Source organism: Heterodontus francisci, chromosome 15 (genome assembly GCF_036365525.1).
Source record: "Heterodontus francisci isolate sHetFra1 chromosome 15, sHetFra1.hap1, whole genome shotgun sequence".
NCBI lineage: Eukaryota > Metazoa > Chordata > Chondrichthyes > Heterodontiformes > Heterodontidae > Heterodontus > Heterodontus francisci.
Window position 1 is genome coordinate 71611226 of NC_090385.1, and position 23529 is coordinate 71634754.

At 41.8% G+C, this 23529-nt stretch overlaps 1 long non-coding RNA gene across 1 annotated transcript in view; it reads right to left on the bottom strand.

Moving 5' to 3' along the window:
* Window positions 1–23529, bottom strand: part of LOC137377928 (uncharacterized) — a 254116-nt gene that overhangs the window by 1146 nt on the left and 229441 nt on the right. The window lies entirely within an intron of this gene.

The following is a 23529-nucleotide window of genomic DNA, read 5'->3' on the forward strand; positions in this document are numbered from 1 at the left end:
TCTCCCCTTCCTATCTCTGTAACCTCCTCCAGTCCTACAACTCTCCGAGATCTCTGCGCTCTTCCATTCTGGCCTCCTGTGCATCCTGATTTTAGTTGTTCCACTTTGGTAGTCATGTTTTCAGCCACCTAGGCAATAAGCTCTGGAATTCCCTCCACATTGCTAGCTCTCTCTCCTCCTTTTAAGACGCTCTTTAAAGCCTCTGACCAAGCTTTTGCTCATCTGTCCTAATATCTCTTTATGTTTCTTGTTGTCAAATTTTTATTTATTTATTTAGAGATACAGCTCTGAAACAGGCCCTTCGGCCCACAGAGTCTGTGCTGACCAAGAACCACCCATTTATATTAACCCTAGAATAATCCCATATTCCCTAGACTACCTACACTAGGGGCAATTTACAATGTACTTATCACCTGCAAGTCTTTGGCAGTGGGAGGAAACCGGAGCACCCGGCGAAAACCCACGCAGTCACAGGGAGAACTTGCAAATTCTGCACAGGCAGTACCCAGAATCGAACCCGGGTCCCTGGAGCTGTGAGGCTGCGGTGTTCACCACTGCATCACTGTGCCGCCCTAATGTTTGCTAATGCTCTGCGATTTATTATCACATTAAAGGTGCTATACAATGCAAGTTGTTGTTGTATACCCTGTTCCAAGACATTAATATAGCTATCAAATCGAGCAATGATCCTACCACTGACACCCAGGAGACACAGTAAATTTCCACCCAGTTTGAAAAACACAATTATTTACCACTACTCTGCTTTCTGCCCCGTAGCCAATTTTGTATCGATAAACCTCATTCCTCCACCTGATGAATATACCATTTCAGTTTTATTTGGTGTTCTAAAGGATGAATTCTACCTCTTATTTTACAACATTTAATATTCTTATTTCATCTAGTGCAGCAGTGTTGTTGTTCTGCTGTAGTTTTTGATTGTTACACTTTGCCTCTGTACAATGTTTTTTTCTCGGTTCTCTTTACTGTTCTGATCAACCTTTCGATACACTTCTGTTTGTTCCTATATTTATTTCAGTCCTCTTCTCTTTTCTCCCTAGTAGGATTTGTAAGGACTATTTCCCTCTTTATTTCATTATTAATTTGTTTTTTTTTTGAATCCATGTAGCTATGCTTGTTTAGTCTGAGACTAGTGTGCTGCAGGCTGTTAGAATATTTTAACATTGTTAGAACTCTAAAAAGTAGTCAAGAATCCCAGCTCGCTTTGCACCAGCAGTGGAAAGGGAGAAACTGACTTGAATCTGTGCGTGTGAACAAAAGACAGCTTGGCTACTCAAAGACAAAGAATAGATAAGAGGGTTGGTTGCTAAGAGACCCACATATCTAAAAAAGACTTGGAAGCATGATGCAAGGTCAGTGGTAAGTTGGTATTCTGATAATAGAAGCTCACACATTCCTGAGAGGAATTGTTTTTCCAGCCTAGATAAGAGATGATTTTTGGCACTACTTGGCAATACATGGCATGATCCATCCATTGTCAGCTAATGCAGAGGTGGCACAATGGCACAGTTAATGATCAGAAGATAAAAATAGAGATATGTACATTCAGCCCAAGACAGCCAAATAATGTAAGAATAGAGCACTCCCCTTTTAAGGTTAGAATTCTTGGAATGCTCAGAAATCCACAGCCAAGGAGGCAGCCTACAAGTCAGGTCTGATCAATTCTGGGTCTTCGAACCAGATTGTATTACTTGCTCGTCATTTAACGAAATATGAAGACAGTTGTATTATAACACTTTTGAATGAATAAGTATCAAAACATGTTGTGAAATAAACCACTAGGAGCTGAATCATGTGGAAGTTACTGTTGAAGGACTCACAGCCCTTTGATGTAACAGTAAACACAGTAGAAAACCATTTTCACAAGCTTTAAGAGATATTTCAGTTATCTTATGAAATGTTGGTGAACATCCACCCCAAATCCACTTGTTTTAATTCTGATCTCATTTGTTTATTTTTTTTTCAAATTTAGTTTTTTTTTAAGTTGTAAGCTGGCTTCTGATCTATGAATTCCATATCATGTTAAACTTGACCATTCTATGTCACTGTCTAAAGGTATGTTATAACTTCCATTTCCTGCATACTGTCTGGATCATTTGTGAATACTAGGTCATGATGTCCTCTGCCTCTTAGGGCTTCCCTCGCACACTGATTCATAACATATTCATTATATTTACTAACTCATTGCCAATGCAGACTTGGTTGAATTTCCCCATAAAAATAACACTCCTGTTCTCATATACCGTTCCTATCTCTGTGTAGAGCACTGTCTACTTGTTGCATTAAATTAGAGGTCTGCACTAAACTAATGGTCTGAACCATACCTTTAGTATTAGATTGGATTTTTCTTAGGAGAACCAAAATGGTTCCTTATGCAGCTTAACTCCTCCTTCCCACAGGATCAACTTTTATTACCCTCCCATTGTCCTTATCATACTTGGCTCCATGTTTTCTCGTCCGTCTGTGATTTTTGAATATGCTGTGCCCTTGACTGTTAAATTCATTTTAATTCTTTGGTGTTAACCATGCCTCTGATATTCCCATCATCTTGTGGTCCCCTACTATCACAACAGCTTTCTGTTCAGGCACGTTTCTTCCAATGCTTCTAGCATTCCTGTATAAGGATGTCAGCGTGGTCAAGTTTTGTCCCCTTCGGTGTTGGCCTTGACTCAGTGATACCATTCTCATCTCTGATGGTTGAAGCCCCACCCAAGAGACTGCAGTACATAATCCAGGCTGACTATTTTGTGTAGTACTGAGTGTGTGCTGCATTGTTGAAGGTGCTGTCTTTTGATTGAGACATTAAATGAGGCCCTGTCTGTTCCGTCAGGTGTTCATGAAAGCTCCCCTGCATTATTTGAAGAAAAGGAGGGAGTCCTCCCATTTCATGGACAATATTTATCCTTCACATTCTCACTACAACTGGTTTATCTGGTCATTTATCTTACTGTTGTTTGGGGGAATCATGTTGTGTGCAAGCTGATTGCCACATTTTCCTACATAACACAGTGACCGCACTTCAAAAGTATTTTGTTAGCTGTGAAGTACTTTGGAACATCCTAAAGTCATGAAAGATTCTATAAAAATGCAAGCTATTTCTTTCTAAAACTATTTTGTGATGTAACTATACAGTTTTGCCAACCTGTAATTGGTACCTACTGTTGAAGCAGAGTTCACTAACTCTTTTAAGAAGAAATTAGTTAGTTGCTTAAAAACTACCCCACATGGACTGCAGCGGTTCAAGAAGGCAGTTCACCACCATCTTCTCAAGGGAAATTAGGGATGGGCAATTAATGCTGGCCTAGCCAGTGACGCCCACATCCCGTGAATGAATAAAAAAAAACGAATATTAAAGGGTATGCTAAACAATCAGGAAATTAGGTGATTTGTGGAGAAAGGTGACAGTGCAGACATGAGGACCTGAATAGCCTGTTTCTGTGTTGTAGCATTCTATGATTCTACCTCCAAGTGCTGAGAGAGAGAGAGAAAGACAGAGATGGAAACAGAGAAAGAAACAGAGAAAAAAGTCACAGAATTCACCAACAGAGATTGGTCTTGTTTATATACATATTTGGTCCATTGAGCTCCACTCCTATTACTGAGGGGATGAATTTTCATGATTTGCTCACTGGGGTAAATTATAAAGTTCCTCCCCAACTAGCTTAAGCATCTGAAACATTACTTTCAAATGGCAAATATTTACTTGACTTTCGTTGTTTGAAATCTTGTGTTTATATTGCTTTTCAGTTGAGCTACAGCAGGGAATAAACTAGCAGTTCAACCTTACCTTACCTGAGAGCAATTGTGGAATGACTGATTGCCTCAGGATATAGATGTTATGCATGTATCTAGTTACCTAGTATTTACTTTTTTGATACTTCAGCAGTGTTCAGCTGCTGTCAATACATTCATTGCATATCATCTCCTGTTCACGTAGAACATAGATTCACAAATCAGTCCTGAAAAGACCCACATGTCCTATCAGTTATGCCCTGTATTCTGGGAAACTCAGCATAGTAATAAAAATGTGAATGCCTGTTCTGTTGGAAGTGATTGAAGCTTCTAAACTTTATGTAAGTATTGCTGTGGCAATAGAGAGTTCAGGAGCAATACTCAAGGTGGATCAGGCACCTCCAAGACCAATAGGTTTTCTCCCTATGGCCCTCAGCTCCTGTGAGCTCTTCTCCTGCTCATCCTGTTCATTTCTCCATAAATGCTAATTACTCTAACATTGAATAGGATCCATTACTGGCAACAAGCCAGTAATTCCTGAGTTTAGGCTATGCTAGCTGCTAGTATACAGCTGTGCTGTCTCTGTATGCTGCAGTTATACTTATTTAAAGTTGGCTTAGAATATACCCGATATGTGTACATTACGAGGCTCGTGGACTTTTCACTAGGCAGCCGTAATCGGCATTTAACAAGAAATTAACATATTAAAAAAATATATTTTATGTAGATGAGGAAGACTCAGTTAAAATGGTAAAAAATAAATGTTGGTTGTGCAAACTTAAAATTATTGTTCAGAATTTACCTCTAATCCTTGTGCTAAATGATGTGAGGAGTTTTGAGCATTTAATCACATAAGGTAGGCAGCATGGTATGGTTGAGAGGTTATACTGTATTACATAGAATTACATGGAATGTACAGGACAGAAGCAGGTTATTTATCTCAAGTGGTCCATGCTGGTGTTTATGCTCCACACAGCCTCCTCCCACCCCTCTTCATTTATCCCTATCAGCAGAACCTTTTACTCCTTTCTGTCTCATGTATTTATCTTGCTTTCCCTTAAATGCATCTATACCATCTGCCTCAACTGCTCCATGTGGTATCAAGTTCCACATTCTAACTACTGTCCTGAATTCCCTATTGGATTTTTGGTAACTATCATATTTCTGGTCTCTAGTTTTGGTCTCCCAAGTGGAAGCATCTTCTCCACATCTCTCCTATCAAATCCTTTCATCACCTTAATGAACTTTATTAGGCCATTCCTCAGCCCGCTTTTTTTCTGGAGAAAAGATCACCAGCCTGTTCAATCTTTTCCGATCGGTATGATTTACTAGATAGGTATTGCCTTTCCCAAGAGGACTTTTATGGTGATCAGTTAACCATCCTCGCAACTCCTCACCATGCACCTGCCTAAAAACTTTGCCAACCTCATCAGATCAGCTGAACTGTAGATTTATTCTGTCCTCTGCAGGGATTCCAATCGGCAGCCACAGAAGTGTGAAGCAAGTGTTTACTGCTGCACTGCTAAGATCCTCCAGCAGAAAATCAATGTAATAGCTTTTTCAGAGCTGCCAAGAATGACAAAATGTCCACATTATCAGTTATATCTACAGTGTTTCCATTATTATTTCAGCATGCTTCCCCACCATAGGTAATGCTCCCTTCATCTTTCAAAGCTTTTACACAGGCTTTCAGTTTATTCCATTTTACTTTACATTGAAAAAAAGTATACAAGAGGCTAAATGATTTAAGGGTTGCGCAGTGACACAGAGTATTGGAGCCCGAATGCTAAGTGGGCTTATGCCTGTGTGCTGAATTTCTGCTTTCAGCTCTGCATTAATAGAGAAGCAGTAGACTCTTTTGTACCTAGTAGATATGATGCAACCCATTTCTTCCACTGCAGTCTGCCCTGAGCAAGATTCTTGACTCTATTGGAGTATCAACTTGTCTTAAAATCCAGCATATTGTGGTTCTCTACAATTGATGTTTAAGTGTGTAACAGATTCTGTTTGTCTCTGGACTATATTATAACAAAAAGCATCTTTATGTGGACAGATCATTAGTCTGACTCACAATAACAACAATAACTTATAATTGTATTGCGCCTTTAATGTTGTGAAACATCCCAAGGCACTGCAGAGGAGTGTTATCATACAAAATGTGACAGCGAATCACAGAAGATGATGTTGGGGCAGATGAGCAAAAGTTAGGTCAAAGAGATAGGTTTTAAGGAATGGCTTAAAGGAGGAGAGAGAGATAGAGAGGTAGAGAGGTTTAAGGTGGAAATTCCAGAGCTTAGGGCTTGGGCAGTTGAAGGCATAGCCAACAATGGTGGAGCAGTTAAAATCTGGGATACGCAAGGGGATAGAATTGGAGGAGCGCAGATATCTCGGAAGGTTGTAGGGCTGGAGGAGATTACAAATGGAGAGGTGAGGCCATGGAGAGATTTGAAAACATGGTTGAAAATTTTAAAATTGAGGCTTAACTCAACTGAATGCCAATGTAGGTCAGTGAGCACAAGGGTGATGGGTAAATGGGACTTGGTGTGAGTTAGGACAGGGGCAACAAAGCTTTGGATGAGTTTAAGTTTATGGAGGGTGGAATGTGAGAGACCAGCCAGTAATGCATTGGAATAGTCAAGTTTAGAGATAACAAAGGCATGGATGAGGGTCTCAGCAGCAAATGAGCTGAGGCATGGAAATGCTACAGAGGTATAAACAGGCAGTCTTAGTGCTCTATGGTTGGAAGCTCAACTTGGGGTCAAGTATCATACCAAGGTTTCAGACAATTTCGTTCTGCCTCAGACAGTTGCCAGGGAGAGGGATGGAGCTGATTGCTAAGGAATGGAATTTGTGATGGGGAACAAAGACAATTCCTTTGGTCTTCTCAACATTTAGTTGGAAGGAATTTCTGCACATCCTGTACCGGAAGACAAGCAGTCTGACAAATGGGAGATGATGGAGGGGTTGAGAGAGGTGGTAGTGAGCTAGAGCTGTTGTCGGTGCACATTTGGAACATGAGGTTTTGCTTCCGAGGAGCATGTAGATCAGAAATAGAAGCAGGAGTTGGGGGGGGTGGAAGATTCCCTTTAGACTGCCTCCTAACTTCTGATCTGTATTGTGTTGATATGAGTACGACTACTTGTCTAACATCCAGTCTTGCATAAGCCTCAAATTTCTCTAAGTTAAACATTGGGAAGACAGAAACCATCGAATTGGTTCCTACCATAAAATCTGCACCCTTGTCACCAATTCAATTTCCCTCCCAGGCCACTGCCATAATATAGCCTGCCTCAGCCCATCGGCTACTGAAACCCTCATCCATATCTTTGCTACCTTCAGATTCAGCTCATCCAATGATCTCGTGCTCAGCCTGCTATTCTCCAGCCACTATAAACTACAGCCCATCCAAAGCTCTGCTGCCTTTATCCTATCATGCCGCAAAATCCCACTCACCATCTACTCTGATTTCTGGATACCAACACCTCCGATTTACAGTTATCATCCTTGTATTTTAAATCTCTTCATGGGCTTGGCCCTTTCCTTCTGTGCCAACTGTGAAACTAATTCCTCTGATTGTGAAAACAAGAATGAAGAGGGATAATCTTAAAATTAGAGCTAAAACATTTAGGAGTGAAATCAGGTAGCACTTTTTCCACACAAATGGCAGTAGAAATCTGGAATTCTCTCCCCAAAAGGCTATGGATGCTAGAACAATTGGACCTTTCAAAATTAGAGACCTATAGATTTTTGTTAGGTATGCATATCAAGAGATCTCGAGCTAAGGTAAATGGAGTTGAGGTACAGACCAGCCATGATCTAATTCTATGGCAAAGAAGGCTTGGGGAACTGAATAACCTATGCCTGCTTCTATGCTCTGTGTTGATATGTTGCTCTTGTAGCCTTCCTGTGCATTCCCCCCCCCACTGCTGGTTCACTCATTGGTGGCTGAGCCTTCAGGCATCTAGGACCTAGGACCTGGGGTTTCTGTCCAGGCCCATCCACCTCCTTCTGTTTTAAGAGCCATCTTGTACCCTACCTGTTGATGAATCTTTTGGTCACCGTTATGTCCACCTCAATGCCCATTATTCCATCTCTTGAGAAATGCCTTGAGGTGTTTTTGTACGTCAAAGGCATTATGAAGTGAATTTACATTGTTTTTCCTGGCTTTCCAGAGCTGCTCCACAGAAGTTATGGCAAAGGTTCTGGAGAATCTTTACAGAAATTTCCTTAATAAATAAATGCATTTTTTGTTGCTAGTCTTCTTCTTAAATCTGACTAAAAGCATTCCCATCATCCGTTCCTTCCCCTTTAGCCTTGTGCTTACAAGGTATGATGTCATTAGAACCCTCAACAATATAACTGCCTCATTATTATTCTGAGGTATTACCTATTCCCTGTATAACTTCAATAAGGGAGTTATCAATTGTTGGAGAGCATGGTACTGAAGCTGTGTGAACTGAGATGTGAGTTGAATTGTTCTATGATGTCAATGCAGATAAAAGCAAACAAAAATGGAAACAATTTTAAACTTGCTGGGGCAGCATTTATTGATTGTACAAATTTCCTTAGAATTTATTTCAGAAGTCTCATTAATTAAAATCTGTTTCTTGCACAGGCAAAGCAGTACCCTTAATGGATCACTATGAACATGTGTAAAATGGTTTTAACATACTTTAAAGCACCTTTAATTTGGAGAAAATGCCTTCATGTGAAGTGCAAAATTATATAATTTGAATTGTGAATGTGGTAATATATGCATCGTTAACATAAACAAGAAACTTTCAATGGAATTTGGAAAATAAATATTTGAATAATGTAAACAGAGACAAAGTCATAGCTCTGAGATAATCATTATATGCAATTGTGTTTCTGTTAGTTAGAGTCATCCTTAGATGAAACTAGAAAAAACTATTTTGATTTAAATGGCGTGGAATTGTATTTTACATTGCAATTTAATAGATTGTGTTTAAGTTCGATTCACTCCGCGTGATATCAAGAAACGACTGAAGGCACTGGATACTGCAAAGGCTATGGGCCCTGACAATATTCCGGCAATAGTACTGAAGACCTGTGCTCCAGAATTTGCTGCGCCCCTAGCTAAGCTGTTCCAGTACAGCTACAACACTGGCATCTACCCGGCAATGTGGAAAATTGCCCAGGTATGTCCTGTACACAAAAAGCAGGACAAGTCCAACCCGGCCAATTACCATCCCATTAGTCTACTCTCAATCATCAGTAAAGTGATGGAAGGTGTCATCAACAGTGCCATCAAGCAGTACTTGCTTGGCAATAACCTGCTCAGTGATGCTCAGTTTGGGTTCCGCCAGGGCCACTCAGCTCCTGACTTCATTACAGTCTTGGTTCAAACATGGACAAAAGAGCTGAACTCAAGAGGTGAGGTGCGAGTGACTGCCCTTGACATCAAGGCAGCATTTGACTGAATATGGCATCAAGGAGTCCTAGCAAAACTGAAGTCAACGGGAATCAGGGGGAAAACCCTCCGCTGGTTGGAGTTATACCTAGCACAAAGGAAGATGGTTGTGTTTGTTGGAGGTCAATCATCTGAGCTCCAGGACATCACTGCAGGAGTTCCTCAGGGTAGTGTCCTGGGCCCAACCATCTTCAGCTGCTTCATTAATAACCTTCCTTCAATCATAAGGTCAGAAGGGGGGATGTTTGCTGATGATTGCACAATGTTTAGCGCCATTCCTGACTCCACAGATACTGAAGCAGTCCTTGTAGAAATGCAGCAAGACCTGGATAATATCCAGGCTTGGGCTGATAAGTGGCAAGTAAGATTCGTGCTACACAAGTGCCAGGCAATGACCATCTCCAACAAGAGAGAATCTAACCATCTCCCCTTGTCATTCAATGGCATTACAATCACTGAATCCCCCACTATCAACATCCTAGGAGTTATCATTGACCAGAAACTTAACTGGAGTAGCCATATAAATACCATGGCTACAAGAGCAGGTCAGAGGCTAGGAACTCTGCAGCGAGTAACTCATCTCCTGACTCCCCAAAGCCTGTCCACATTTACAAGGCACAAGTCAGGAGTGTGATGGAATACTCTCCACTTGCCTGGATGGGTGCAGCTCCAACAATACTCAAGAAGCTCGACACCATCCAGGACAAAGCAGCCCGCTTGATTGGCACCCCATCCACCACCTTCAATATTCACTTCCTCCACCACCGATGCACACTGGCAGCAATGTGTACAATCTACAAGATGCACTGCGGCAACGTACCAAGGCTTCTTCGACAGCACCTTCCGAACTCACGACCTCTATCAACTAGAAGGACAAGGGCAGCAAATGCATGGGAACACCACCACCTGCAAGTTCCTCTCCAAGTCACACACTTTCCTGACTTGGAACTATATCACCATTCCTTCACTGTCTCTGGGTCAGAATCCTGGAACTCCCTTCCTAACAGCACTGTGGGTGTACCTACCTCACTGCAGCAGTTCAAGAAGGCAGCTCACCACCACCTTCTCAAGCACAATTATAGGGATGGGCAATAAATGGTGGCCTAGCCACCGATGCCCACATCCCATGAATGAATAAAAAAAAAGTTAACATTTTGCCAGTAAAATGACACTCGAATAATCAAAAACAGGTTATCTTTGCTTTGTTTGTGCAGCCAACTAAATAATTCTCACTGTTCAGTAGACATTCGCATTGTTTAATGTTTCAGCATATACTCACAGGATCCAATTTTAACCACTTCTGCTTGGCATAAATGGGCAGTACCTGCCCCAAGATGACACCAGAATTCTTAAAGCCTTGTTTAAGCTGGCATCCCAGATGCTGCCACCTTGCCCACCTGTCTCAGGTGTGAGGCCAGTTTTAATATATAAATCAGGATGATCCGACGCACATTATACCTCCAAATGCTATTGGAGTCCTAACGGACAGAGTGTGTGTGTTGCTCACTCTCTGCCCATTGAGCAGCCCAGCCAGTGGTCCTTAAAGTAACAGTTGGCAGCTGCTCAAAAGAAATGGCTTGAATGATTTGTGAACTTTTATTTTTGTGGGTTCAGGAGGAACAGGAATGTAATCCGGCTGACTGCTGGCCTGTGTGCGGCTTTCTCTACTCCCTCCACCCCTCCCCTTCCTGCCCCAAATCATCTCCCCTTCGAGGTTCTGACTGTAAGTCGACCAATTTGCTGCCCCTCCCAAATAGTGCGCTGCCTCAGGGAGTTGGTTTGGCACAACAGGCGAACTCCACCCATCTGCCTCCCCAACTTGTGCGCCTAAACTGAAAGTCGGTCCCACAACAATGTGGCTTTATCTATTCTGACAATCAATTTGAAAAGAAAGAAAATAAATAAATTCTTTGTTTAAAATGTGAAGAGAAAGCTGCAACAGAAGAAAGTATATACAAAGTTTTACCACTGACGTGACATTTGGGATGGCTCATTACATTACTCAGGCTGCACAAAACATATATTCAACTTGTGAACTCAATACAATAAAAGGTATTCAGAATGCTGATGACAAATTGGTACAATATTTCTGAGTTTTGTATTTCAGTGAGAGAGACCATTTCTCTGCTACCTTTGTAAACAGTCAGTGTTCAAATAATCACTTTGGTAACAGCTGTTTGCTTAGAATTGAACATGGGGTTTGATTTGATGGCAATCAGAATGAATTATATATTTTCAGTCAATTTTGTCCCCTCCCAATTTCAGTCAGGAAATAGGAAATGATACAGCACTGTACTATGAGAACATAATGACATCCCTCTACCTGTGACATCCATGGAGTAATTATAACCTTGCTAATCAGAAATGTTCACTTATCACATGCAAATAATTAACTGAAATCAACTCTATTGAAGAATAATTGTGTCTATCATTCCTCAGCTGCAACCCACAGCTCAAACATAAGAGTCCGAAAGTAGTGTCCTTTACCTGTTGTGTAAGCTTCAAATTAGAGTTTGAGGTTGATGGGTTGTAAAGATAAATATCATCAGTTTGACTATCTCTCCTTTTTTCATTTTTCTGTGTGAAGGGTCATATCCTTAATACGTGTGTCTTCGGGTACTTTGCATTGCCTTTTCTCCCCCAGCTGCAAACACTGCTAGTGTACCGGATATTTTTATTATCTACATTTTAATAAGAGCGCCATAGTGCTAAGAAACAAAATGGTATAATTTATTTCATGTACAGTTATTCATGGACTGACACTCAACCTGTACGGGCAATAGAGTAGTCAGTCACAGCAATGGGTACAAACTGATGTTAAAAAAAATGCACAGATCTAGCCCTGGAGATAGGAGGCCATAGGAGGCCATTCCCCCAACACAGGATACAGCTTCCTGGGCATGCCTGAGCACCAGTGCCTCAGGAGGCTGAGTTTCCCATTAGGTGGTCACTGACATTTGCAGCCTCCTGGAACAAGCTCTCCTTCCCAATGAACCAGGTGGACACAAATTATCAGTAGCTATCAAGGTCACAACAGCCCTTAATTTTTTTTCGCCTCCAGCTCCTTCCAGGGCTCTGTTGATGATATTTATCGTATCTCACATCCAGGGCTCTGTTGATGATATTTATCATATCTCACAATCTGCTGCCCACAAGTGTACCTCACAGGCGATGGATGCCATGTTTGCCAGGGCCTTCGCATACATGCACTTTGCCACTAATGAGGCCGGCCAGAATGAGCGGGTGCTTGACTTTACTGCTTTGGCTAGCATCCAGCAAGTCAAGGAAATCATCAACTGCACCCCCAGATCACAATGGAATCTTCAACTAATCAATGTCCATCAGCTGGTTTGCAACTACGAGAAGATCATTTCACATATCTGTGCAAGATTCTCAGAGAGTTACCATGATGTATTCAACCTGCTCCAGTCAAATCTCCCACAGATATTCACACATACAAGTAGAATCAGCGGATGGCTCCTTGGAGACAAGGGCTATCCTCGAAAGATGCAGCTGATGACACCTATGTGGAGTCCAAGCACTGATGCCAAGGAAAGGTACAGCTGAAGCCATATGAGCACCAGAGTAGTAACTGAGCAAGCAATTGAGATGCTGAAAATCAGATTCAGGTGCCTGGACAGAATTGGGGGACTCTTCAATATGCACTGTAATATTACTTGTCCTTTGATATGTGAACTATTGTAAGGCTCACAGGACTACAAGTAATATCCAAAGAAAACATGTGTTTTTATAATACTTTAACTAGAACATATATATACAAATAGATACTGCAGGAGCCACATCTAAACACATCTCACTCTATCAGGCTACACCTACAGACATCTCCCTGGTCATGTGTGACACAACATGACTTCCTCCAGTGACCTTCACTTACAGCTTCTTAAGGTGGTCCACTCTTAAGGTCGTCCCACAACATACCCCTTTATTCCAAATGTACAATATATAATGATATTGTAGTTCAGACTAACTATATATGAATAAAGCAAAATGTTAATTACAGGTAAGTAAGTTCAACACTCGATAAAACGTAAAGGAGGTTTGCATATTCATCCTGTTCTTGTTATCGTAAACCTCTTCTCAGAGCTGAGCTCACCTTGATGAGTCCTCTGAGACTCTGCTGACTCAGAACTCTGGTGGCATGTTTTTCCTATGTGCCCTTAGCCTCTGTACATTGACCTTCAGACCTTGGGCTGGATTTTACCAACCCCCCCGACGTCAGGGGCCATGGCGAGGGAGGCCCAGAAAATACTTCCGGGAGAGGCCCCGCCCCATTTTACTGGCAGCAGCGAGGCCTTGTGGTGGCCCCTTCACTGCTTGGCGATGGAACCTTAATTTAAACAGTCAAATAAATGTTCATGAATGAATAATCACTTAGTTCATCCCAACAGCTACCCCACGCCGATATTCTGGCCTGATGCCGGAACTCCCACGCCTTCGGAGATCCGAGGCATAACACTGGTGGGGAGGGGGAGGAGTGAAGTTTTCAGGGCAGTAGGGAGGGTAGTGGGGAAAAATGTCCCTATTGGTTGTGGGGATGGTGGGAAGGGGTTGAGGGTCAAAGTTTCTGAAGTGCAGGGAAGAAAGTTTGGGATCGCAAAAAATGTTTTTTGGGGGCGAGAGGGCAATTTACATATTGATTTCTCATTGTGGGGGGATGGGAAAGGAGATTAAAAGTGCAATTAAAAGGTTAATTTTATTTTTTGGACAGTGGGACCTTTAAAAATGTAAATTTCACTGAAGGGCTTGAAGCCCTTTAAAAATGGCAACGGTGCCTGTGCGGAGGCACCGGACGCCATTGCTGGGGACGGAATGCCCGTCCCCCTCTATGTCATCGGGGGTGGTCGTTCCACCCCCTCCATGTTAATGAGCCGCCGCGCAAAATATTGCGACGGCTCTGCAGCGCACATCTCACTTGTGCGCCGTGCCGTTCCTAAAGCTCGCTGCTGAGATTGGCGGCAAGCTTTCAAAATTCATGCCTTTGTGTCCCTGATGCCACAGGGTTGTCACATATCACACAGATCTCTGAGTTGACTTTAGTACCATCTGAGAATCGCACTATTGGGTGGCTGAACCTCGTACAATCCGGGCTGGTCTCATATTCTCACAACTTCTGAGGGATACAAAGTTCCCGATGCATGACTGAGGACTTTGACCTTCTATCCTACTCACAATCGAGCTAATTCCTGTCCTGCTTGCTTGTCATATGATGCTTTTCATCTTCCCTTGCTTAGACAGAAGTATATCCTTTACTGTGGAAAACTTAGAGAGATGATGACTCGGCAGGGTAGTTCTTACCTGCCTTCCAAATATCAACTCTGCAGGCGATGGTCAGCCCATATTCAATGGAGTAGTTCGGAGGTGCAGCATTACAACCTTGAGATCTTGTCCTGCCTGCCTGCTTGCACTTTATAATTATTGATTTGATGGTGTGCACCATGTGTTCAGTCATGCTGTTGGACTGTGGATAATGCGACGCAAATTTCACTTGACGGACTCTCCACCTCGCACACATGTCTTGGAATGATCTTCCTATATATCTTCTGGCATACCAAATAGGCTGAACAGAGCACTGACTGTATCAGCAACCACTGCACTTGATATATCTCAGTAGCTGCCTGATAATCAGAAACTTGGTGAAGTAATCCATAACAAGGAGGAAATCATCACCTTGAATGTAAAATAAATCTGTGCCAATCTTCACCCATGGATGTGAAGGTGTTCAATGTGAGATCCAGGGTTCCTTCTGTTGATTTGACTGACAACCATGACATGCCTCACAGGAGTTCACCACCATCTCAAGATCACTGTTGATTCCTGGCCAATAGACTGTCTCTCTGGCAGGCATCTGGTATATTTTATCCCTTGATGCAGTTGGGTTAGAATATCAGAACGCAGAGCCTCGGGTATTGTTTCCCTTTGAAAATCACCCCTTGTGATATACCGAGCTCATCGCGATATGGGCAGAAACAGCATAGACGTTCAGTTACTTCCTGTATGGTGTCAGGCCATCCTTCCACAACAACAATAGGGTAGGGTCACATGCCATCTCATCTCTTAGTTGCTTGCATTTGTGGGGTCCAAAATTCATGAGGTCGATCTTCAGGACATCTTCAATCTCTATATCCACACCGTGGACAAGCAAATCTAGAGGGACATCTGCATCTTTATTCAGGTGAGGCAACCTGCTCATGGTGTCCCATGTGACCATTTTGCTGCCCAGTTTATATCAGATGTCACAATCGTAGCCCTGGACCTTCACCAAAAGCCTCTGCAACTGCGGAGGAGGGTTCGTAAGTAGTTTGCGCCATATGGTTTCAAGTGGCTTGTGGTCAGTCTTCATGGTAAAATGTATTCTGAACAAGTAGCTGTGAAATCTAGCAACAGCAAAAACCAGAGCTAAGGTTTCATGCTCGATGTTAGAGTAATTGAATTGGGTTTGTGACAAATTCTTCGACGCAAAGGTGACTGCCTTCCCTTACTGCATGATGCGGGCGTCTAATCCCTTCTGGGAGGCATCAACCTCGATCATGGTCTCTTTGGTCAGGTTCTAATGCTGTAGTATGCTGTATGACTTGACAGAGCTAACTTTAAGGACTCAAACACCTGCTGGTGGTCTTTCTGCCACAAGTAAGGGTTTTCTTTACGCAACAGTTCCCTGAACAGTGCTGCTCACTCAGCAAAATGGGGGATGTACAGGGCCAAAAGGTTCAACAGCCCTAGACACCGTTGTAGGTCTTCCCAGTCCTGAGTTAGCATGGCTCTGACATCTTCGATCCTGTCTGGGACTGGGCATATTCCTGCGGTGGAATATATCGCCCCAAAGAAGTTGATGTGCCCAATGTTGACCTGGCACATCTTGCTCTTAAACACAAGACCCTCATGAGGAGGAGCCAGCAATAGCAAATGTTAGTTTCGGTCATGCTCTGCCTTGGTCCGCCCCATCATTGCAATATTGGCAGGTATACAGATACAGCCTGGGACATTTTCTGTTATCCTGTCCATGCAATGTTGGAAAATGTCCTGGCTGATGCACAGACCAAAACGCAACCATCTGAAACAGTATCTTCCAAATGGCATTCTAAAAGTTGTGAGTAGCTGGGACTTCTTAGAAACTTCCAAGCCTATTTGTGAAGAATACGCCGAGACTAGGATGCTTTGGTGGAGACTGTTTATTGCTCGCCACAGAACTTACTACTCCACTCCTAACAACACCAAGCCAATCCTGGCTGGCTCTTTATATATACATCTGAGTACAATTAACTAATCAAAACCTAACACTGTTCACCCTACTACTTTCAACTACTAGGTATTTAAGATCCATCAACAGAACTTATTAGACACAAAAAGATTCCCCTCTTTTCTTTAAATTAAATACATATTTAAATTAAAAACTAAAATGAAGAGTGACAAAATGATGATACATTCGTCTTTATCTTACATTATTATACAATCAACCTTCAACAGCACCAGCCATTAACATACTGTATATTCCCCCCTTCTATTTTTAACAACAAAAAAAAACTTGCTGAAAGAATTATAAAGCGATCTTAACATAAAAATGCCCATCGTCTATCAACTCATCATAACACAAGATGGCCCTCTTCGGAGACATCCAGCAATTTCTTTAAACAAGCACTTCTTTTCATAAAACAATCCGACACTGATGAGTCACGTTGACCCATTTTATTTTGGAAATTTCTTCTCGTTCAAAATTTTCTTTCATACTCACAAGATCAATACTCAACCTCTTTTCCGTGACACTTTTTGTTGAATGGACATTGTCCCAGAGAGAATGGTTATCTATGTAGCATTCTATAGTAAAATTTGTCTCCAAATGCCCCTTATATGAGTTCCTTTAAAATAGTCGATAGATACATACCCATATCTATCGCTTCTACCAGTGCAAGTGTCTCAGCAGCTCATGTGCTCTTAACTAGCCTCTTTATTTTCTTCGATTCCCAAGCAAATGGACAACATTTATAATTTTTTTCCCACCAAAAATATAATGAACCCTGCTGTGCTCGAAAAAACATTGGGATGATTAGCGTGTGAGGCGTCACTAAAAATGACTAATTTCATTTCTTCTGGATCACCCAATGCTGGAAACCTAGTGTACATTTGTCTAAACTCAATATCTTTAATGTTGTATTTGCTTTCAGCACTTCTCCAACAGTAGCATGTTTCAGCATGGTACATCATAGCAAGCATCTGGCATAGTTTGCATGAACAGCCAGTTTAATTGCCCGATTAAGTTTCTCAACTGGTCTGCTTCTTCCTTGGTTAAAGGGTCTTCCTTTTGTGAGGATCTGGCCTGATTTATTGGGATCCTATTAACATTCTCTAGGTAAGACTGTTGATTTAGGATTACCCCCAACTTAGTCTGCCTAACGTCCAACCCTATATATTTAAAAACTCCGGAAGCCCGACTTCCAATTTTAAATTCTTTTATTACTTTACCACAAATTTCTCAAATGCCGCAGATCCTCCCCAGAGAAAATTGTCCACATGCATCAAGAAAATGCCTGTTATTTTTTCTACATAGTACCAATAAAACATTGCTGGATCAACTTTTAGCTGAATACAACCAGCTTTTAATAGGACGTACCTAACTGAAAAATACCACAACTTGGATGCATCTTTTAGCCCATAATGTCCCTTCTACATTTCCAGCTTCTTTTGGTTGCTTTAAAAATACTTCTCTTTGAAATTTCTCCCCTTGCAAAAATGCTGCTTTGACGTCAATAGTCTTAAATTCCCATGAGTGTGTTCCTAAAAGGGCTAGGAAAATCTCCAACTCACTTTTCCTGCTGTTGGGAAGTCTCCTCTAACTTCTTGGCTGCCTAGTCATTCCTCAAATCCCCAAGTTATGAATCTGACCTTAGCTTTATACGTATCATGGGGAAGTACTTTCTCTGTACATATCCAGCTATGGGACAATGCTGGTTGTCCTCTATTGGGCACTTCCGTGTATACGCCAAACTCTCTTCAACTGTCAAGCTATTTTTGTTTTGCATTCTTTAACAATTTACAATTTAAACTGTTAGTAGCCACTAGAGCTTCTCCATTGTAAGGGCTCCTACTTCTTGTGGCGCTCCTCACCTGCTCTTTGGTCCTCGCTCTTGTTAAACTACGTCCCCCTACTAGATTTCCTATCCTTTTCTGGACTGCTATTACTCGACCTGTCCCTCCTACGACCAGACTTCCTCTCACAAATTTGTGACCCTTTTCCTTGGACTCACTTCCTTCTGCCAATCCATAGGCCTGATATCCTGTCCCTTGTCTTGCACATTCAGCCAATGTTTGTATTTTCCTGTGGCCTTTCTATAATGATGGCTTCCCACCATTCACTAACCCCTTCTGACATATATGTCACTCTAGTCCCAACTTTCAGTCGTTGACCTTTGGGATAAATAGTCTATTCACGATCTTCACTATCACTTTGTTCACACGCGGTTAGCCCATTATTTGACATAACATTTTGCTCACAAAGCTCAGACATATGTGCATGCAAAATTCATGGTGCATCATCAGTTTCCATCATTTGTTCAGATTCTGTCAGTGTATAATCAGTGCCAATAAGCCACAAGGAATGTACTCTAACGGTTTGGTTGCCATGTTGCAAATTACTGTTTTGCCATCAGTGCCTATAACTTTTCCTGGGCCTCGCCATTCTTTCTGGCCTTCTCTTTTGTAATAAGTATAAACATTTTTTTCTGATGGTCTGATCTGATACCTCAAAGCTCTCCTGATTTTTTCTGCAACCTCCGCCTTAATAAATGCTCTTCTCCCTGCATGCATAGCATTCAAATGTTCTGCAAAAATTTAACTAATTGTCATCCCTTCTAAAGCCAGGGGATGATCCCACATTTTCAGGTTTCTGCCATAACCTAATTGATAGGGACTCTAGCCCCCAACCATTTGAAGCGTGTTTTTCACATGTACCGCCCATACCAGAGCAATTGTCAATTTACAATTTGGTTGGTCAATTAAAATTTTAAGGAGCATTTCGTCAATCACGGTATGATTTCTCTCACAAATCCCATTACAAAAAGGACATTCTGCTGCCATGTGCATTGCTACAATATTCATATTTTCACACATACTCCTGAACTCATCATTGGCAAACTCTCCTCCGTTGTCAGTTAGAAATCTAGCCAGTGCTCCCAGACCCGTTCCTATCCATCTTTCCATTACCTTGTCCACTATTACATTTTTGTCTTTGCTATGAATTACCGTTGATAGACCGAATCTAATTGCTATATCTAAAACGTATAGAAGAAAAATGTTTTTGTTTTAATCCCATACCTTCAAGTCCGTCGCTATGGTTTCATTAAAGTCTCTCACTGAGGGGAGACTTACTATGGGTCGCGATGGCATCCTCCTGTATTTTTTACAGATATCACATTTTTCACTGATATCCTCAATAGTCATTATCTATTACCCCAATCTATTACCCCAGCATCTTTGAACAGAATCTTCAACCGATGACAAGATGGATGTGCAAACTGTCGATGTAGTTTTGAAATAATCTACTTTTTCTCCTTTAAATCCCTACCTCCGGATGCCATTAATACCTATTTAACATTCTGCTTAAAGATGTTAGTTCTTGTTAAAGGAATACAATAGCGTCCCGACTGTGTAAACTGCGAGTCTATAAATTTCCCAAAGACAATCGCCATATCATGTTCCAATTCCAATTTCATCTGAGCCTCTTTCATACACGGCTTACTAAACAGCAAGGGTATTTCACTGGATACTACATCTGTATGAATAAAGTGGTTTATCCCTGCTATCTTATATGGAATTACCACTCTTTTTAGACATCTCAATGTGTTGTCATCCCCAAACCTGAAACAGGTAGAACTGTCATATTCTTTGACCTTACTTTGATCTTACTTACTTAAAGAATCCATGCAACACTGTAACCAGTCCACTCCATATACTATGGACATACACCCTCTGTCTAGTACTGCGCAATTGAATGAATCTGTGATTAGGACAGTCATTACCGACTGAGGCTTCTCGTGACCAGTACAATTCCTTCCGATCAACCTGTATCGTCATCCTTGCCTTCCGAACCTTCCACGTCATGTGTCATCTCAAGAACCCTGTTATTCCTTCTTGGACAATTAAAATCTGGAACATTTGTTGACCACTCCTTGGTTATTCCTGCGGTTCATCTTTCTGCCATAACTGCCCAATTCCTGCCATCTGTTATAGCTGCCAAAAGGGTCCCTATCCTCTTGTGATTCTTCTTTCATACTGATGTTTAGGCCCCACATTGGAACGGCCTCAAAATGCTGCTAGCCTCGTATCCTCCATCTTCAGTGTCACCGCTGAAGAGCCCATCTGTACCATGAAAACGGCTGGAAATGAATGTTTTCCCAAAAAATGTTTTTAAGGCTTCAGACATCTGATCAAAAAACGTATCTTTCCTTGAATCTAACTCCAGTCAAGACTGAGAGCCTATCCATGTTTGATGTCCGAGCACAATCCAACAATTTGAAGGAAAGTACTAATTTAGGAATTCCAAGTAGAATCGCTGCAATCTTGCATATAGTTGGTATATTCTTCTATGGAAGAACCATCCATTTTTCTAAATTTATCAAAGTCTGACCACGCCTCACAGGTATTCAATAAGTCATCTTTCATATAAATTTTATCCATAAATTTTAAGAAAGAGTTGTCTAAAGCGGGCTGGGAAAATAGACTAAGGGGAAGGTCACTGTGAGCTGTGGCAGACATTTAAGCAGATATTTCATAATGCTCAGCAAAAATTTATCCTGGTCAAAAAGCAGGACTCGATGAGAAGGATGAACCACCCGTGGTGAACAAAGGCAGTCAAGGAGAATATCCAATCAAAAACTAAGGCATACAAAGTGGCAAAAACTAGTGATAGGCCAGAGGATTGGGAATTTTTTAGAAACCAGCAGCGGATGATTAAAAAGCTAATAAAGAGGGAGAAAATTGATTATGAAAGTAAATTGGCAAGGAGCAAGAGCTTCTACAAGTATATAAAAAGAGAGTAGCTAAAGTGAGCGTGGGACCCTTGGAGGATGCGACTGGAGAATTGATAACGGGGAACAGGGAAACAGCAGATAATTTAAACCAATATTTTGCATCGGTCTTCACAGTGGAGGACACAATAAACATCCCACAGATATCAGATAAGCAAGGAGCTAATGGGAGGAAAGATCTTGTAACAGTCTCTATCACGAGGGACAAAGTATTTAACAAACTAATGGGACTAAAGGCAGACAAGTCACTCGGACCTGATGGCCTACATCCAAGGGTTTAAAAGGAAGTGGCTGCAGAGATAGTGGAGGCATTGGTCGAAATATTCCAGAACTCACTGTATTCCGGAAAGATCCCAGCGGATTGGAAAACTGCTAATGTGATGCCCCTGTTCAAGAAGGGAGGGAGACAAAAAGCAGGAAACTATAGGCCCGTCAGCCTAACATTGGTCATTGGGAAAATGCTAGAGTCCATTATTAAGGAAGAAATAGCAGGATATTTAAAAAAGCTTAACGCAATCAAACAGAGTCAACGTGGTTTTGTGAAAGGGAAATCATGTTTGACAAATTTGTTCGCGTTCTTTGAGGATATAACAAGCAGAGTTGATAAAGGAGAACTGGTAGATGTAGTGTATTTGGATTTCCAGAAGGCATTCGATAAGGTGTCACATAAAAGATTATTGCAGATTATTGCACAAGATAGGAGCTCACGGTATTGGGGGTAATGTATTAGCATGGATTGAGGATTGGTTAACTCACAGAAGACAGAGAGTTGGGATTAATGGGTCTGTTTCAGGTTGGAAAGACCTAACTAGTGGAGACCCACAAGGATCAGTCCTAAGGCCTCAACTATTTACTATCGATATTAATGACTTGGAGGAGCGGCGGAGTGTAATACAGCCAAATTTGCTGACAATACAAAAATAGGTGGGAGGGCATGTTGTGATAAGGACATAAGGAATCTGCAAAGGGATATAGATAGGTTGAGTGAGTGGGCAAAAATTTGGCAGATGGAGTTTAATGTAGGAAAGTGTGAGGTCATGCACTTTGGTAGGAAGAATCAAAAGGCAGACTATTATTTAAATGGAGAGAGATTTAAAAAAAGTGCAGCACAGAGGGATCTGGGTGTTCTTGTACATGAAACACAAAAAGGTAGGTGCAGCAAGTAATTCAGAAGACAAATTGAATTTTAGCCTTTATTGCTAGGGGGTTGGAATTTAAAAATAGGGAAGTCTTATTACAACTTTAGGGCGGCACAGTGGCGCAGTGGTTAGCACTGCAGCCTCACAGCTCCAGGGACCCGGGTTCGATTCTGGGTACTGCCTGTGTGGAGTTTGCAAGTTCTCCCTGTGTCTGCGTGGGTTTTCTCCGGGTGCTCCGGTTTCCTCCCACAAGCCAAAAGACTTGCAGGTTGGTAGGTAAATTGGCCGTTATAAATTGTCACTAGTATAGGTAGGTGGTAGGGAAATATAGGGACAGGTGGGGATGTTTGGTAGGAATATGGGATTAGTGTAGGATTAGTATAAATGGGTGGTTGATGGTCGGCACAGACTCGGTGGGCCGAAGGGCCTGTTTCAGTGCTGTATCTCTAATCTAATCAAAAAAAAAAACTGTACAGGGTGTGGGTGAGGCCGCACCTGGAGGACTGTGTACAGTTTTGGTCCCTGTATTTAAGAAAGGATATACTGGCATTGGAGGCAGTTCAAAGAAGATTCACTAGGCTGATTCCTGGGATGAAGGGGTTGACTTATCAAGAACAGCTAAACAGGTTAGGTCTTTATTCATTAGAGTTTAGAAGAATGAGGAATGATCTTATTGAAATGTACAGGATTCTGAGAGGGCTTGACAGGGTAAATGTTGAGAAGATGTATCCACTAGTGGGGGAATCTCGAACTAGGAGACATAGTTACAGAATAAGGGGACACTCATTTAAAACTGAGGTGCAAAGGAATTTCTTCTCTCAGAGGGCAGTGAATGTCTGGAATTCTCTATCCCAGAGAGTTGTAGAGGCTAGATCAGTGAAAGTATTTAAAGAGGAGGTAGATAGATTTTTGAAATATCGGGGAGTTGAGGGCTATGAGGAGCTGGGCGAAAGTGGAGTTGAGGTCTGGGGCAAATCAGCCATGATCTTATTGAATGGCGGGGCAGGCTTGAGGGGCCAAATGGCCTACTCCTGCTCCTTTTTCTTATGTTCTTAGGTAAACCTTCCTCATTGTCCAATTGAGTCTCGACCTATGAGAACACTTTGCACCTGATTTTGCTTCTGGCGGGCAGCGTAAGTGCAAGGACTATTCCTTGTTTTTTCTTTGGTAA